This window comes from Eleutherodactylus coqui, chromosome 4 (genome assembly GCF_035609145.1).
Source record: "Eleutherodactylus coqui strain aEleCoq1 chromosome 4, aEleCoq1.hap1, whole genome shotgun sequence".
Classification (NCBI taxonomy): Eukaryota; Metazoa; Chordata; class Amphibia; order Anura; family Eleutherodactylidae; genus Eleutherodactylus; species Eleutherodactylus coqui.
This window is the reverse complement of record NC_089840.1, coordinates 147,248,736-147,264,509: the sequence shown is the minus strand read 5'-3', so window position 1 is coordinate 147,264,509 and position 15,774 is coordinate 147,248,736. Positions and strand designations below refer to the sequence as shown.

Sequence of the window (15,774 nt, the reverse complement as noted above, 5' to 3'; positions counted from 1 at the left end):
ATTTAACCCTCGTTGGCAAAAAAAAAAAAAATTAAAATTACTGCATTTCAAGAGCCGTACTTTTTAAATTTTCCTGCTGACATATCCATACGAAAGCTTTTTTTTTTTTTCGGGACAAGTATTTTTTTTCTAATGGCCCCATTTTGGAGCTCAACTGATTTCCTCTGCGAGTTCTATTCGATTGCGATGTGGATGCAATTTGCACTGGAAAATAACCCATTGATTGGATTTACAGGAGTGTTTTTTTGCTTGAAACAATGTTACAATTTTTGGATCTCACATTACATTCTATTTTTGGGTGACTCTATTCAAAAATCGACCATCATTTCCTAAGGGTGTGTGAAATATAATTATATATATCTATCACGCACACACTTTTTTTTCTCTTATAACTATTGGAACATGTGATTTTTATTTTTATTTTTTTATGACAAAAATTGCACTCACAATGATGAGGGTTTTTTTTTGCACAACACAATGTAATCGCAGGTTTGAGTGCAATATTGGTCCATTTTTCTCACCGATCTCATACTCACCCATATAAATACAGCCTTACTTAATAGGTTCTACCAGCCCCGCCCATCCGGCATGATTGGCACATTTCTATCATGCTGGGTACTCAGAAGGTGGCAGGTGGGTGTAGTTATTGGCACCTTGTGAATAAGCCGGACTGATCGCTCGCTACATGCTGCAGCTTCTACTCGAGTGCTCAGAACCAACCAAACATTGGTCTTAAGTAGCAGACTACTAGAAACAGCAGGTCACTACTTTGTGCTGCCATAGGGAGGAGAGCATAAAGAACCTTTATAGGCCTCATGTCCACGGGGACAGATCAGCAGCGGGTCACCCGCACGAGTAATCCGCGCCCCATAAGGATGCATTGGACACCCTTACCTGCGGATGTCATTTTCCCTTGAGGCACGGATTGCATGTGTGGGAAAACACCCGCAGCAGTCTTCATTTTAGTGCAGGTCTCCCGCGGGCTTCTATTGAAGCCTATGGAAGGCGTCTGGATCCGCAGCACACCCACAGCTGAATTCCTGCTCTCCGGCGCGGGAAACCAGGAGTTCAAAAAAAAAAAAATTTTAAAATTTGGAGTGCCCGGCCCATGCGCACGGCACGCTGCTGGCGTGCCGAGCGCATCCGCCAAGCTGAAGAAAGAAGATCCGGCCGCGATGGAGGACAGATCCACAGCGTCCGGACAGGTAAGTAATTCTTTTTAGGCCTTATGTCCGCGGGAAAGGAGGGACCCGCTGCAGGATTCTGCATGAAGAATATACGGCAGGCCTGATTTTCCCCTGTGGACATGAGGCCTTAATCTATGGCTTATATTTAGGATAGCCCATGCCTGTATGATTGTGGGGATCCAAGCATCGTTTACGCAGGCATGCTGATGACTGCCAGGGATCCTTGGGCTCATATACCAATGGAGTATTTGAATCACCAGAGGAAGGATTACACCAATAGGTAACAGCTCTATTAGGATAAATGCTCACACGGCATGTTTGTTTCTGAGATTTCTGCAACTGCCCCTTCATCTGAATGAGGTTTGCAGAAGTCTGTGCTGCAAACAACCCAATTCGTGTATGGAACAAATTTTCAGTTACAAAAATTTCAGCAAGGAATCAGTGGACATATGTGAAGGCATCCTTAGCTGGAGATACACAGGATCCACCAATGACTGTGGATGTCACAGCTGACTTGCTAACCTTTGCTATGCAAAGGGTGACATTTTCTGCAAATCCACATCTTTTCCACACTATTTGGTGCGCTTTTTTTTAACCGCAGATTTTTTGCTGCAGAAATCACAGTTTCATGGGAACATATCGTTAGGCTGGGTTCACACGGGACTGAAATCCCACAGAAATACCGTGGGAGAAATACAGCTTCAAAACCCGCAGCGGCCATCGCGGAAACGGGGAAAGAATTGATATGCTGCGTCTTGGAATTCCACGCGGCATGTCGATTTCAGCGCGGCCTGGCCTCAAGCGTGTGGATGATGTTTTTGCAAATTTGGTCCACTTTGCTGGCTAATCCCGGGATTAAAATCGCAGGCGGAATTTCTGTGCAGAAAGTCTGCATGGAAATTCTGTGGCATTTCCGTCCCGTGTGAATCCATCCTTAGGGTGATTTCACATCTGCGTCCATCCCTTTGTTTTCCATTTTTTTAAAATAAATAACAACGAAGCAAACTGGAACCATAGAGAGCAATACATTTTTTTGCTCAGTCTGGGTTGTTTGATTCAGTTCCGTTCGCTTTCAGTTTTTCGGAACAGAAAAAACAAGTATGGCCTCCTGCACATGAGCGGAAATTCCGCAGCGGGATTCCCCACAGAATTTCTGTCCGTGCCCGCTGCCATAGGATTGCGTTAGATAATGCAATTCTACGCAGACAGCCGCGATTTGACCGCATGAAAACTCTCGTGGTAAACAAATCGCAGCATGTCCTATTTCTGTCCGAGCCTCACAGAATCGCCACTGGTGACACGCCGGCTCTGCACTGTACATGTGCCGGCTGGGTTCAGCCAGCACATAGCAGAGCGAGACGCCGGGAGCAGGTGAGCCACGGGTTCCTGCAGGGGCACGGCTCGCACCCGGCTGCGAGAATTCTCGCAGCAGGATCCGACCTGGCCGTCTGCAGGAGGCCTACAGCTTGCAGTGTTAGTGTTTGTCCCCAAAAAAAACAAACGGAAAGCACATTTCAATTTTCTGTTTTACATTACAATTCAGCGTTAGGCTTCGTTCACAGGGGCTACAAATGGCATGGATCAGAAGCCCATGCTTTCCTATGGGTTACTTCACACATGCGATACTTTGTAGCAAGCGACAACCCGACACAAAAACCTTGCGGGTCCCAAGATATGTACACGACTTGTGAGGTTTTGTAGCCCATGATTCCCTATAGAGCCTTCCTCTCTGTTGAAACGCCTGAAAACGCGGTTTTCAAGCGGTGCGATGCAACTTTGACAGTAGGAAATCCTAAACTAAGCCCTTACTGCAGAAAAAATAAAAAATATACACATACATCAACTTATGCCGTAGAAGCTTCTCTTCATCATCTTCTGGCCGGGGATTGAAAATCCCCGCCTTCTAGAAGCACTGGCTGTGACTGGCTAAGCGTTAGCCTATCACAGCCAGTGCTCGATGAGTGGCTGTGATTGAACCAATCATAGCCATTTATCGAGTGCTGGCTGTGATTGTCTAAGCATCAGCCAATCAGCCAGCGCTTCCATGAGGCGGAGATTTTTCAATCCCAAGCCAAAAGATTAAGAGAAACAGTGCCTGGGAACTGAGAAGAAACTGCAGCGGCGCCCGGGAGAGGTGAGGTATAATTTTTTATTTTTCTTCGGCTACGGCTTATTTTTGGGGTAGGGCTTATACTTCAAGCCCCCCCACATACCCCCACAAAAATCCTCGCATGTGGTGCTTCAAAGTCGCATTATCAATGCGAGAAGACGCTGCGATATCGCATGGACCATGATGTGATATCACTGCAAGTTTCTCGCAGCGATGCCATGTCGCTCGTGTGAATGAGGCCTTAAACAGATCCGGTTTATCAGTACACTGCAAAGCAAAACAGTAGGTGACCTTAGAGAGACAAAGATGAGAAGTGAAACCCCCACCAGTCAGGAGGGTGCATTGTGCTGGCTTGGAAGAAGAGCTCTGACAGACCTCCCAGAGTGAAATTTCTGGCGTTGTGCAAGGACCTGCATATTCAATAATCAGCTACTCTACCCCAAAAAAAGGTATTTGCATGCATCAGTTTCGCTTCAGTTTGTAATCAGTCCACATTCAGTTTAAAACTGATCGGTTTTAAAAGGACTCCAAATGCAGGAGTGAAACTACTCATACATTGCCTATTAAGTCACATCGATTACCAGGAATCTCTCTGCATGGCTATCGGGAGCACTGTAAACATGAAAGAAATGAGAAAGTCCAACATCCATGTCAACTTCGTATAAGGCTTTATTGAATCCTCTTTAAAAACTCTGTAGGATACACACAGAAATGCCCCGCTACATGTTTCAGGCACTGTGGCCTCTTAACATGTCCATATAATTATGCAAAGAGGTTAAATGACATAACCCATTGGAAAAAAGAAGAGATGACATGAGTAAAACAATCATTAAATGAAGGTCTGACAGATGCGAATGCCAAGAGGTGGACCGCATCCATCTCCTGTTCTGGCTACATGGGAAGGTCAGGAGGATGGAAAGATACAAGCATGCTTTGCTTCTTCTGTAATAATACATGTGTTCATGCATAATTGTACAGAAGGTAATGAAATCAATGTAGTGAACTGTGCTACAGTGCCTCCATAACTCCTATATAAGTAAAGTGGCGTTATGGAAACAACATAGCCCAACCATGCCAAGCCGTTTCTGTCCGTCTGACCAACTCAGAGAGTGTGGTGTGCCCATCAGTTGGCCACGCTTTTAGATAGCAACTACACTTTCAGCTAACGTTTGACATATCAAAATGCTTGATCAGTGGGTGTCCTGCTGCTGATCGCAGCCCCCTCCTTCTGGCTGTGCTCGCCCAAGTGCTGTGCTCTCTTCATTTGTCTTCGGTGCTTTTTGGCTACTTTGGTATACAAAGCATTGGGGCTTTCTTAGAAACATGCTTTAGTAAACACTCTAGCTAAAGCTGGACCTTGGTAGATACCTGTGAACAATAGCACGGACATCCTTATGTTCCACCGCTATATGATGTGGGGGGGGGGGGGGGGGGGGAACTACCCTAGAGTCTTTGAAGACAAAACCTAGAAATGCTCGCATCAAACTATCAGACCTTTCCTTGTGTTGGGTATCGAGTATCCAGCAGAGATCATTTTGAGATTAGTGTATAGTAAGGACTGCGCAATTTTGCCAAAAATTAAAATCTAGATTTTCTTTAAACTTGGATTCTTGATTTTAATCTTAATTTTTAAAAGTTTTGCCTAATGAACTGTAAAAATATCCATGAGGCCTTGTATGCAGGGTTGGAGTGTCGGTATAGCAGAGCCGCACTAGGGACAGGCTACCTTCTTTGAGATCAATGGGCGGGCAGGAAGTAAACAGGAATTGGCCAATCATCAGTGTCATTGCAGACAGCAGTAACACCCTCTATGGAGACGCCGCGCGCTCTACGTTCTGCTGCACCCTCCATGTTAATAAAATTGGAATTAACCCTTTATGTAAAAAGCTGAATCAAGGGCTAATAATGGTTGAATTAATCAAATGAATTTTATTACTCGTCCGGCTCTTGTGTATTGTTACACTTTGCCAAGTCATTCTGTTGCAGCTAACGGAAACGGAACCAGTGAGCAGCTTCTCACTCAGTGTGAACAGGCAGTTGCTCATCTTTAACCCCTTAGTGACCAAGCCTGTTTGCGCCTTAATGATCAGGCCAAATTTTGGAAATCTGACATGTGTCACTTTAACATAGAATAACTCCGTAAAGGTTTTGCATATCCAAGCGATTCTGACATTGTTTTTTCACCACATATTGTACTTCATTTAGGCGGTAAAAATAGACCGATTTAATAAATATTCACAGTGTCTAAATTGGGAAAATTATCATTTTTTCACATTTTCAACTGCAATATCTCAAATATGTGCAAATATACTGTACTAATTTTTGATGATATACATTTCCATCTGTTTACTTTATTCTGAAGCACATTGGAAAACCTTCAGTTTTATTTTTAAACCATTTAGATGTACAAATTTAACATTGACATTTTGAGGAACATTTTGTTTTCCTGCACCAAGCCAACATTGCAAAGGCTCATAGGAGTCAGACTGATAGATACCCCCATAAATGACCCCATTTAAAAAATTACACCAATTAATATATTCATTAAGGGGTCTAATGAGTATTTTTACCCCAGTTTCTTTTCAGGAATTAGTGCAATTTAGAAGAGAAAAAAAATTACACTTCATGTTTTTGTAAATGATTTTTTTCTGTAGTGCACATGAAAATGAGGATTTGCACCCAAAATAGATACGTTTGTTCTGTGTTCAGAAACATATCCGTTGTGGCCCTAATCTTATATCTGTATGCACAACGGGGCCCAAACCGAAAGAAGCAGCCGGTGGCTTTCAGAACAGACATTTTGGTTGTCCACTTGTAGAGTCCTTGAGCAGCCAGAAACTATGGATAACCCCCACAAATGACCCCATTTTGAAAACTAGACACCTTAACAAATTCATCTAGGGGTGTACTGTGTATTTTGACCCCACAGGCTTTGAATGAATCTGAGCAAAGCAGAAGGGAAAATTATGATTTTTATTTTTTTGGCAATTGTGTCACTTTAAAAAGTTTTTTTTTATTGGAAAATTGGAATCACGTGACCAGAACCCCACCCCACCCCCCTTCTGGATAGCAGTGATCATGTGACCGGGAACTACATACAGCAGCTCCCGGTGATATCTCTTGCTCCTGGCTACACGTTAGCCGGGAGCCAGAGAGATTTTAAATTTCCCGGGCCGCGTGCCTGAAGTATGGCGTGCATGCGTAGAAGGCGGTCAGGACCGGAAGGCCAGAACACTGCGAGACATTAAAGAAGGGCAGCTGTATCTTTAACTTTTATTTACTTTATATTGAGTTTCACATGATTGTCGGCATTTGGTAAATGCCGGCAATCATGTGACCGGAGTGGGGCGTCCTGCGGCCCGGGATGACAGTTTCAGGTTATCGGCTACCTCTGAGAGCCGGTAGCATGGAGCTGTCATGTCCTCAGCTTGCAGGGAGCAAGTTTTTACATCCCTGGGGATTAAAGCCCAGCTACCCAGGACGTAAAAACATCAGGGGTGGCTACTAAGGGGTTAAAGGACTGCCTGTTCCCAGCGAATGGATGCAGGCGGCTGAAGAGACCTCCGGCACACTCCACCTCTATTCACTGAATAACTATTGCTCCTGTGTGAAAGCAGAGGAACTGTAGTCGTTGGGATGGCTGTCGGGTACTTAAAGTCCGTAAAGAGGAAGACTCATGCATCAGGCAATAAATCCTTGTCCAATGATATTACTTTGTACAAGGATCAGGATCAGGCCCGTGAGAACACAACCTTACACTGCCAACAGGCCACTTCTGGGTCCAACTTTACTGCCACAAAGGCCTAGTCAAGACAACACAAACTTTAAAGGGCTTGTCCCGCGCCGAAACGGGTTTTTTTTTTTTTTCCAACCCCCCCCCCCCCCCCTCCCCCGTTCGGCGCGAGACAACCCCGATGCAGGGGTTAAAAAAGAACACCGGATAGCGCTTACCTGAATCCCCGCGCTCCGGTGACTTCTTACTTACCCGGTGAAGATGGCCGCCGGGATCTTCTTCCTCAGTGGACCGCAGGGCTTCTGTGCGGTCCATTGCCGATTCCAGCCTCCCGATTGGCTGGAATCGGCATGTGACGGGGCGGAGCTACACGGAGCCCCATTGAGAAAGCAGAAGACCCGGACTGCGCAAGCGCGTCTAATTTGGCCATTAGACGGCGAAAATTAGACGGCAACCATGGAGACAAGGACGCCAGCAACGGAGCAGGTAAGTGAAAAACTTTTGATAAGTTCTGTATGGCTCATAATTAATGCACAATGTACATTACAAAGTACATTACAAAGTATAGACCCACTTGCTGCCGCGGGACAACCCCTTTAAGGCCTTGATGATAATGTTATGTCTGGAACATTCCAGCAGTACCATTACCTAGATGTGGCCAGTAAGCAAAGGGTGTTCCTGTGGCATTCACACAACAGTGTCCAAGCTTCTGATTTATCCCCACTCAACTTAATGTTTAACCCTTTCCGCCTTCAGTCAGCTTTGGCCTTCCTGAATAGGGAACATTGTTCAAAACTGATGTGTTTGGAATGCTTATACTTATACAAGTGCTTCTGAGACTGTTGTGTTATTTTTGCAATCACACATTGTACTTTATACTAGTGCTCAATACATTGTTTTGCTTTGTTTTTTATCCTAAATTTACAGGCAATATTGTAAAATTTGCCATTTTCAAATGCTGAATTTTTCTGCTTGGAAGACAAATATTTCTACCATACAACAGTTAAAGGAGTTTTCCAGGGAAATACAACAGATGACCATCATCAGGATAGGTCATCAATACTTGATCAGCTGGGGTCTGCCGCTCAGGACCCAGACCGATCAGGTTCAGGTGCATGCTGTCAGCGCCGCAATTCCAAAGGTTAGAGCAGAAGCCTCCCCTCCGACCTCCTTATAGTGGCTGGCGCTTGTAACTGCAGGCATGACTCCCATTGACTTCAGTTACAAGCGCCAGCCACTACAAGGAGGCTTCCACTCCCGCCTCTTATTGCTGCACTGACAGCTTACGCCCCGAAGACAGCTGATCGGTTGGGGTCGTGAGCGACAGACCCTGGCCTACCAGCTATTGATGACCTATGCTGATGGTAGGTCATTAATAGTATGTCACTGAAAACCCCTTTAATAGCTTTTTTCCCTTTTGCCTCACTATATTCAGTGATAACTTTTTTCATCTATTGTACTTTGTGAAGGTCTGTTTTTTTGCAGGATGAGTTGAAGTGTTCATTGGTACCATTTTGGGGTGCATCTGACTTTTTGATCTCTTTATTTTTGGGAAATGTAGTGATCAAAAACAGCAATTTTGCCAATTTTACAGCATATACTGGGTGGTATAAATGACATGTTAGCGTAATTGCTTCAAACTACAGAATAGATTACTCAAATTATACTATTTTTTTCATTACCTTTGCACAAAAACATTTTCTGTATTTTCTGTTACCATGTTTGGTCCATTTGAGGGTCTGTTTTTTGCAATTCAAAAACTTCATCACTTTCATTGCGCACCTCGAGAGCAAAGGTGTAAAAAAAAACAAAAAAACACACAACTCTGATTTTTTTGAATCACCATATTCAGTGAGATATAACTTATTTTCCCACCAACAGAGCGATACGGGGGCTTTTTTGTAGGATGAGTTAATGTTTTTATCAATACCATTTTGGGTTGCACAAGGGAGGTTTCAGGGATTCTGCTCTGCTGCCCTGTCTGGGGAACAGGAATCCTCTGGATGGAACCAAACAGCGCCAGAGGGGCCCCATTGACTATAATGGGGTCCGTCTGCTTTTTGGATGGAAGAAAAAGCGCTGCATGCAGCACTTTTCCTTCCGGAATTTCTGGCTGGGTCTGCGAGCGACCCCCGACTGGAGGCTTCCTCACAGATGTAAAACCGGCCTAAGACTTTTCATTTTCTTTTTTTGTGAGGCAGGAAGATCAAAAACAGACGTTCTGGCACTTTTTTCTTTTTGAACAGCGTGCACCATATGGAATAATTTTTTTTAATACTAGTTATGTACACGTTGATACTAAATTTTATTTCATTTCACTTTTCCCAATAATAGAGTTTTATTGCAAAAAAATGTGTTTATGTGGGATTTATCTCTTTGGGTAGGGGGTTTAAATGTAAAAACTTTTTTTAAATCGCATTTGCTCATCCCTCAAGGGGACTTGTAGATCCAAACCTTTACCTCACTCCAATACACAGCACTACTTATGGAGTGCAGTGTATGCTCTACTGTCACATTCATCACTGACAGCTCTAGGTCCCTGTACCTGGCAGAACTGCAGGCCATAATTTGGCCTCCGGCTGCCATGACATCCAGCGGCACCCCACAATCCAAACCCTCTAGATGCTGCTACCCACATTGACAGCAGCCTCTATTGTGTTAGCTCCCCGGGATCGGAGCCAAGCCAGATCCCGACGGTTGCAGAAGCACCATAGCTGTCAGTTACAGCAGTGATCCAGCTTAGTTTACCTGCGCTGTACATGTATGGGATCTATTGCCCTTCCAGCGCATTGCGGCTCCTTTATATGCGCTGATCGGTGGAGGTGTTGAGTGTCAGACATACTGGTACTGGTGACTTCTCATTTGATGGAGAAGTAATCACCACAACGGTACTAGAAGACATCTTTGAAGCACCATGGACGAGCACGTGGGACCTGAAGATCTGCAACATGTCCTTAAGGCCGCTGTCACACATGAACACGGCAAAGCGCTGCGACTTTACTCTTGCTTTCGAGCGTGTTTTAGCTCAACCCATCATTGTGTTGGGTGAGGAGGTGCGCCAGACGGACAAACAGACCACTTGAAAATCTCAGTGCTGGAAAGTGCCGCGATTGTCTGTGAGGCCCCATTGATTTCAATGGGAGCGTTATATTTGGATTAACCACGATAATCGCGGTAAAAGCGCCTGTGAGAGGCCTAAAGCACAGCTTTTCTACTATGTGTGGATGGAGCTTTAAAAGCCCCTCCGTGTATCATCACTGGAAAACGCGGGTCTTTCTGTTTACACGCGGCTGAAACTTCCCCGTCCGTCCTTTCCGCATAGGAAGCAAAAGATGCCACGTGCGACCTCTGATGCCCGGCAGGGTGGTGCAGCGGGTGACTTACCCACCAGGGCTGCATTAGTCTCAGGGCTCCCTCTCACCAGTAGTATTTATGCAGTGCATGCATGAGATGGTATACATGCTGCATGCCTACAATCCCCATACACCATGTGGGCTTGTGTAATCTGCGCCCAGACGCTGCTCGCTGCATTCTTACATGTGCACAGGATTAAAGGTCAATGTGAAGGTTGGTGCAGCGTATTACGGGGGGAACCCCGCGAGCCGCTCCTGCGAGAGCCCTACCACTAGGCTGTAGGGAGCCCGAGCCAGGGGAGAAAGGACTCCATAACAGACAGACTGCAGGAATCCACCAGGTCAGGAGGGGGCGTTATAACCACACTGACTACGCAGCAGCGGGCACCTCAGTATCCAGACAGGAAGGCTACGGGAGCGCCATAGAACTGAAGCCGCTCTTACATACGGCGATGATCATTCCGATACCCGCCATAAGATGAGATTATGGTTCGGTGTAAACGCTGCACCGACCGGACGGATGAGACGTCCTTCACCTTTAGTAATAGAAACCAACGGGCGGCACGATCCGAGGGGCCGCAGTTTACCCCGCAGCATCGCTCATATGCCACTATCCCAGAGAATGGCGGTCATTCCCGCGTGTTTTGTGCCTATTGCAACACACAAAGCTTGTGATTTTCCCGCTCATGTCCGTGACGCCAGCGGGGGAGGGGCGCTCTTTAACGCCCGCGTCACCGCGCAAATATATTTACCAGACTTAGATTCACAACTAACAATAAAATACAGACATCTCCAGGAAGGTTTTCCTATATTCCCGTGACGGTCAGGGGGCGCCGTACGGGAAGACGCAGCCTAGCAGTGACCGCGTGTTACCGGCGCAGGGGGCGGCACATCGCTATGGTTCTGCCTGCGCACACTAGTACACATCCTGGCACCCAGCTGCTGCTTACTTTCTTCTCACGTCCCTTTGTAGCATGCAGAAACACCTCCGCCGCGTGACCCCATAGACACCGCGCTCCGGGCGCCCGTACTCATACACGGTGAGAGGATGCTCTGCGCGTAACATACGCAATAAATATACACAAGCGGAGGTCAGCGCAGTCCGTGCCGCCATCCTGTGTGCACCGCAGGCGCAATACACAAATGCCGGGGGGAGGGGAACCCAGCAAACTGGGGAACAAGTGAGCGAACCCGCAAAATAGGCGTCGGACCGGCGCTGTCCTTCGGGCGGTCGGGGGAGGCGCTGTGACCCCTCATACACATATACCCACAGCTCTACGGCTGCAGACACCAATGGGGGAGCCGCCGGCCGCTAACACTTCACCAAGGGCCTCGGCAGTAAGAAGGACACAGAGCTGACGGAGAACCGCACGGAGGACCTCACACCGGCGGAGGTCACTGCGGCCCGAGGAGTCTCCCCTCACGGCCTCCGCACAGCCGCGGCTCGCTCCCGGCTCCGTCCTCCCGGATTGGCTCTCTCCGCTCTGCCGCCTCCATGGGTGTTATTGGCTGCGCGGCGCAGGTCATGTTTCTCCCTCCCCGTGGTGTTATTGGCTCTCTCCCCCGGTCCTACTCACCACCTCTCCCGGTCTCGGTTCTCCTCTCCGCTCTGATTGGTTCCAGAACCGGAGCACTGAGCCCAATCAGCGCTTTGGACACGCAAAATGGCGGAAGGACAAAGGCGCCGAAAAGCCGCGCTTCGTGCGCATGCGTAGTATACCCCGCCCACCATATCGCGCAGGCGCACTGAGAGGACAGTAAGCCCCACCCCCTGCAGCAATGACTTCGTCATACGTCTCTCCCGCCGGCTGTTGTGGAGGCCTGCGAGGGCACAGTTCTCCCACCACTGCAAGGGGAGGGGGGAGTTGTCGGTAGCGAACAGCAGAGTGCTGGGGGAAGTAGAAGATACGTAGTCGCTTCCTGGGAAGACACTAGTGCGCTGGTGACCCGTGTAGTAATGGTGTCTGTAGGAGGCGGTCTGCCGGCTCAAGATGGCGGCTTTCGGGCGAGGGGGGAGGGGAGGGGGGGAGGGAGCGTAACAACTCTGGTTGCCATACAAGGGGACGGAACATCGAGTACTAGTAGTAACTCCAGCCGGTAGAGCCCTGACACCGGCCTATACTGCAGGGTGGAGACAAGCAGGGACTGCCGGAAACGGGGAGGTGAATAATAGTACAGATTAGTGAAAAAACACAAGTATAAACATTTTGGTGTGCAAGATAGATGAATAAACAGGCCCTGTATAGGGGAATGTACCAGCTCTAGGGTACATAGGGAGGGGAATGTACCAGCTCTAGGGTACATGGGGAGGGGAATGTACCAGCTCTAGGGTACATGGGGAGGGGAATGTACCAGCTCTAGGGTACATGGGTAGTGTATAGGGGAATGTACCAGTTCTAGGGTACATGGGTAGTGGAATGTACCAGCATTAGGGTACATGGGTAGTGGAATGTACCAGCTCTAGGGTACATGGGTAGTGTATAGGGGAATGTACCAGCTCTAGGGTACATGGGTAGTGGAATGTACCAGCTATAGGGTACATGGGTAGTGTATAGTGGAATGTACCAGCTCTAGGGTACATGAGTAATGTATATATGGGAATGTACCAGCTCTAGGGTACATGGGTAGTGTATATACGGGAATGTACCAGCTATAGGGTACATGGGTAATGTATATATGGGAATGTACCAGCTATAGGGTACATGGGTAATGTATATATGGGAATGTACCAGCTCTCGGGGTACCATGGAGGAGATGTCAGGGCAGGGGGGGAGGATCACGGCTGCACACTGACGTCACAGTGTGCATCGGGATCAGCGCCTCTGAGTGAATACTGGCAGGGGAGCTGCGGCACCACTGACGGTATTCACGAATGTGGTGAGTGGCTGACGTTGGCGCGTGCTAGCAGGAAGAGCTCTGTGGGCCGCCTGTGGCACGCATGCCATAAGTTCGCCTCCACTGGTATAGTGGAATGAGCAAGGTATAGGGGCTGTGTATAGTGGATTGAACAGGGTATATAGCAGTGTATAGTGGAATGAGCAGGGTATAGGGGCAGTTTGTAGTGGAATGTACAGGTTGTAGGGACAGCATGTAGTAAAATGACCAGAGTATATGGGCGGTGTATAATGGAATGAGCAGGGTTTAGCGGCAGTGTGTAGTGGAATCTCCAGGGACAGTGTCTAGCGAAATGAACAGGGTATAGGGGCTGTGTATAGCAAGACGAGCAGGATATAGGGGCAGTGTGTAGTGAAATGTACAGTGGCAACATGTAGTAGAATGACCAGAGTATAAGGGCAGTGTATAGTGGAATGAGCAGAATATAGGGGCAGTGTGTAGTGGAATATACAAGGGCAGTGTATAGTGGAAGGAGCAGGGTATACGGGCAGTGTATAGTGGAAGGAGCAGGGTATACGGGCAGTGTATAGTGGAAGGAGCAGGGTATACGGGCAGTGCGAAGTGGAATGTACTGGGTATAGGACCAGTGTCTATTGGAATTTACAGAGTATAGGGGCAGTATGTAGTAAAATGATCAGAGTATAATGGCAGTGTGTAGTGGAATGACCAGACTATAGAAGCACTATAGTGAAATGAGCAGGGTATGGGGGCAGTGTGTTGTGGAATAAACAGGGTATAGGGGCAGTGTGTTGTGGAATAAACAGGGTATAGGGGCAGTGTGTTGTGGAATAAACAGGGTATAGGGGCAGTGTGTTGTGGAATGAGCAGGGTATAGAGACAGTGTGTTGTGGAATGAACAGGGTATAGGGACAGTGTGTTGTGGAATGAACAGGGTATAGGGACAGTGTGTTGTGGAATGAACAGGGTATAGGGACAGTGTGTTGTGGAATGAACAGGGTATAGGGACAGTGTGTTGTGGAATGAACAGGGTATAGGGACAGTGTGTTGTGGAATGAACAGGGTATAGGGACAGTGTGTTGTGGAATGAACAGGGTATAGGCGCATTGTGTAGTGGAATGTACAGGGTATAGGGGGAACGTGTAATAGAATGGCCAGAATATAAGGGCAGTGTGGAATGCGAAGGATATAGGGGCAGTGTATAGTAGAATGAGCAGGGTGTAGTGGAATGTACAGGGTATAGGGGCAGCATATAGTGAAAGGACCAGGGTATAGTGGAATGAACAGGGTATAGGTGTAGTGTATAGTGGAATCAACATATGTTCTAAATAGGTTAATGTTGAATATTCTTCCTGTGATATATATTCTGGAATAAACAGGATATAAACACTGTACAGTTAAATGAATAGATATTTCACCTATGTAGATGCCTAATAATTTTTGTTTGTGCCTGACAAATGTGGAATAAACAGAATATATGTGGTGTTCATAATTGAATGAAAAATATCCCACATAAGTATAGTAATACTATAGTAAATTTTAGTAAGGGCTCTTCCCCACTTGCGTTTTTTTCACGCGGTTGCCAACGGGACTTTTTAATGTTAACGCATTGCACAAAAATTGCAAAGCACAAACGTGCGATGCGTTTTTAACATTAGAAAGTCTCATTGACAATCAGGTTAAAAAAAAAACGCAGCGATATTACAGCGTTAAAAAAAATCGCAAGTATGTGGGAGCCCTAAGTATAGTAATTTTCCTGAGCCTGACAGACATGGAATAAACAGGATAGATATGTAGTTTATAATACAACGGACATGTATCCCACATAACTAGATGCCCAATAATTTTGCTGAGCCTCTTAGAGGGTTATGTGTTCATTACACTATAAACTGCACACATACCTTGTTAATTCCACATCTGTCTTAGGCCGCCTGCAGACAGGCGGAAATTCCACGGCAGGATTTCCCGCGGAATTTCCGCCCTTGGAAGCTGCCATAGGATTGCGTTAGCAAACGCAATCCTAGGCAGACGGCCGCAGTTTGTCCACGCGAAATCTCGAGCAGCAAACAAACCGCGGCATGCTGCCCGGCCGCCGGCTCCAGTCTGCGCATTCGCCGGCTGCCCGGCACATCAAACAGCAGGAGCCGCGGGCGAGTACGCGCCGCTCTCTGCAGGCGCTCAGGTCAGGTCCCGCGCCGATAATCCTCGCAGCCGGATAAGACCCGCCCATCTGCAGGCGGCCTTACACAAGAAAATTATTAGAGATCTACTTTTGTAGAAAATGTGTTAATTCCACTATAAACTACAGATATATCTTGTTTATTCCATGTCTATGAGGTGTAGGAAAATGATTAAGGCTCACTCACACAGGCATATGTTGTCTGCATATTACGAGTGTAATACGCGGTATGCAGTAAATACGCATGAGATGATTATCTGCTCAGTCGCATCCGACATTCAGTCACTCTATGGATCAATGTTCTCCACGTATTCCTGTCTTTCACGGCTTTTTTCAGTTCCGCGATTGACATATTCATG

General features: G+C 46.9%; 1 protein-coding gene across 4 annotated transcripts in view; it reads right to left on the bottom strand.

Moving 5' to 3' along the window:
- Positions 1–12,107, bottom strand: part of NFYA (nuclear transcription factor Y subunit alpha) — a 29,602-nt gene extending 17,495 nt beyond the window's left edge. For all 4 annotated transcript variants that reach the window (XM_066600277.1, XM_066600278.1, XM_066600279.1 and 1 more), the window contains exon 1: positions 11,961–12,107. The gene's annotated coding sequence lies outside the window, so the exon portion shown is untranslated. The remainder of the gene's footprint in view (positions 1–11,960) is intronic.
- Positions 12,108–15,774: the final 3,667 nt, after the last annotated feature.